This window comes from Mytilus edulis, unplaced genomic scaffold, assembly GCF_963676685.1.
Source record: "Mytilus edulis unplaced genomic scaffold, xbMytEdul2.2 SCAFFOLD_523, whole genome shotgun sequence".
Taxonomy (NCBI): domain Eukaryota; kingdom Metazoa; phylum Mollusca; class Bivalvia; order Mytilida; family Mytilidae; genus Mytilus; species Mytilus edulis.
Window position 1 is genome coordinate 32,501 of NW_027268731.1, and position 3,455 is coordinate 35,955.

Consider the following 3,455-nt stretch of genomic DNA (forward strand, 5'->3'; position numbering starts at 1 on the left):
CCGCGTCTATCCCGACAGCGAAGATCGGGTCTTCACTGCTCCCATGATATGAAGTTGCACACGACCACTGGGGATTCCAAGATTTCAAAATTTTTCAAAATTTTAAAAGACGGCACAGCCGGGGCAGGGACGGTCGCCCGTCGATCCGACGATCCCCACTACCCATCCGACCCCTTACTTGTGGGCCGTTCTCACCCAGAAAGGAATTTTCGACATTTGAAAAAAAAAAAAAAAAAAAAAAAAAATCATCGGGCCTGCCAGCGGGTGAAGGTACGCGGTCGGCCTGCTAGCCGTCTACCACGGGTAAAGGTACGTGGACGGCCTGCTAGCGGGCTACCACGGGTAAAAGTACGCGGACGGCCTGCTAGCGGGCTACCGCGGGTCTCGACGGCTGGGAAGGTACGTGGTCGGCCTGCTAGCGGGCTACCGCGGGTCTCGACGGCTGGGAAGGTACGCGGTCGGCCTGCTAGCGGGCTACCACGGGTAAAGGTACGTGGACGGCCTGCTAGCGGGCTACCGCGGGTCTCGACGGCTGGGAAGGTACGCGGTCGGCCTGCTAGCGGGCTACCGCGGGTCTCGACGGCTGGGAAGGTACGCGGTCGGCCTGCTAGCGGGCTACCACGGGTAAAGGTACGTGGACGGCCTGCTAGCGGGCTACCGCGGCTCTCGACGGCGGGGAAGGTACACGGTCGGCCTGCTAGCGGGCTACCGCGGATAAAAGGTACGTGGTCGGCCTGCTAGCGGGCTACCACGGGTAAAGGGACGTGGACGGGCCTGCTAGCGGGCTACCACGGGTAAAAGTAAGCGGACGGCCTGCTAGCGGGCTACCGCGGCTCTCGACGGCGGGGAAGGTACACGGTCGGCCTGCTAGCGGGCTACCGCGGATAAAAGGTACGTGGACGGCCTGTTAGCGGGCTACCACGGGTAAAAGTAAGCGGACGGCCTGCTAGCGGGCTGCCGCGGGTCTCGACGGCTGGGAAGGTACGCGGTCGACCCGCTAGCGGGCTACCGCGGGTAAAGGTACTCGGACGGCCTGCTAGCGGGCTACCACGGGTCTCGACGGCTGGGAAGGTACGCGGTCGACCCGCTAGCGGGCTACCGCGGGTAAAGGTACTCGGACGGCCTGCTAGCGGGCTACCGCGGGTCTCGACGGCTGGGAAGGTACGCGGTCGACCCGCTAGCGGGCTACCGCGGGTAAAGGTACTCGGACGGCCTGCTAGCGGGCTGCCGCGGGTCTCGACGGCTGGGAAGGTACGCGGTCGACCCGCTAGCGGGCTACCGCGGGTAAAGGTACTCGGACGGCCTGCTGGCGGGCTACCGCGGGTCTCGACGGCTGGGAAGGTACGCGGTCGACCCGCTAGCGGGCTACCGCGGGTAAAGGTACTCGGACGGCCTGCTGGCGGGCTACCGCGGGTCTCGACGGCTGGGAAGGTACGCGGTCGACCCGCTAGCGGGCTACCGCGGGTAAAGGTACTCGGACGGCCTGCTAGCGGGCTACCGCGGGTCTCGACGGCTGGGAAGGTACGCGGTCGACCCGCTAGCGGGCTACCGCGGGTAAAGGTACTCGGACGGCCTGCTAGCGGGCTACCGCGGGTCTCGACGGCTGGGAAGGTACGCGGTCGACCCGCTAGCGGGCTACCGCGGGTAAAGGTACTCGGACGGCCTGCTAGCGGGCTACCGCGGGTCTCGACGGCTGGGAAGGTACGCGGTCGACCCGCTAGCGGGCTACCGCGGGTAAAGGTACTCGGACGGCCTGCTAGCGGGCTACCGCGGGTCTCGACGGCTGGGAAGGTACGCGGTCGACCCGCTAGCGGGCTACCGCGGGTAAAGGTACTCGGACGGCCTGCTAGCGGGCTACCGCGGGTCTCGACGGCTGGGAAGGTACGCGGTCGACCCGCTAGCGGGCTACCGCGGGTAAAGGTACTCGGACGGCCTGCTAGCGGGCTACCGCGGGTCTCGACGGCTGGGAAGGTACGCGGTCGACCCGCTAGCGGGCTACCGCGGGTAAAGGTACTCGGACGGCCTGCTAGCGGGCTACCGCGGGTCTCGACGGCTGGGAAGGTACGCGGTCGACCCGCTAGCGGGCTACCGCGGGTAAAGGTACTCGGACGGCCTGCTGGCGGGCTACCGCGGGTCTCGACGGCTGGGAAGGTACGCGGTCGACCCGCTAGCGGGCTACCGCGGGTAAAGGTACTCGGACGGCCTGCTGGCGGGCTACCGCGGGTCTCGACGGCTGGGAAGGTACGCGGTCGACCCGCTAGCGGGCTACCGCGGGTAAAGGTACTCGGACGGCCTGCTAGCGGGCTACCGCGGGTCTCGACGGCTGGGAAGGTACGCGGTCGACCCGCTAGCGGGCTACCGCGGGTAAAGGTACTCGGACGGCCTGCTGGCGGGCTACCGCGGGTCTCGACGGCTGGGAAGGTACGCGGTCGACCCGCTAGCGGGCTACCGCGGGTAAAGGTACTCGGACGGCCTGCTGGCGGGCTACCGCGGGTCTCGACGGCTGGGAAGGTACGCGGTCGACCCGCTAGCGGGCTACCGCGGGTAAAGGTACTCGGACGGCCTGCTGGCGGGCTACCGCGGGTCTCGACGGCTGGGAAGGTACGCGGTCGACCCGCTAGCGGGCTACCGCGGGTAAAGGTACTCGGACGGCCTGCTGGCGGGCTACCACGGGTCTCGACGGCTGGGAAGGTACGCGGTCGACCCGCTAGCGGGCTACCGCGGGTAAAGGTACTCGGACGGCCTGCTGGCGGGCTACCACGGGTCTCGACGGCTGGGAAGGTACGCGGTCGACCCGCTAGCGGGCTACCGCGGGTAAGGTACTCGGACGGCCTGCTGGCGGGCTACCACGGGTCTCGACGGCTGGGAAGGTACGCGGTCGACCCGCTAGCGGGCTACCGCGGGTAAAGGTACTCGGACGGCCTGCTAGCGGGCTACCACGGCACTCGACGACAGGGAAGGTACGTGGTCGACCTGCTAGCGGGCTACCACGGGTAAAAGGTACGTGGTCGACCTGCTAGCGGGCAACCACGGGTAAAAGGTACGTGGTCGGCCTGCTAGCGGGCTACCACGGGGAAAGGTACGTGGCAGGCCGACCACGTACCTTTACCCGCGGTCGAGACCCGCGGTAGCCCGCTAGCAGGCTTACCAAGTGGCCACAGAGAGGTATTGTGCCCATTATAAGGGCCACCGTGCCGTTTTCAGCTCCAGAGACAAGCCCTACAGCTTGTCTCTGGGACCTTATATGGTCCGCGTTGGAGCATATATGGTCCGGGCTGGACCATATATGAACCAAACCTCTCTCTGACGCGACTTGTTGGATTAGGGTTAGGGTTAGGGTTAGGGTTAGGGGTTAGGGTTAGGGTTAGGGTTAGGGTTAGGGTTAGGGTTAGGGTTAGGGTTAGGGTTAGGGTTAGGGTTAGGGTTAGGGTTAGGGCTAAGGTTAGGGTTAGGGT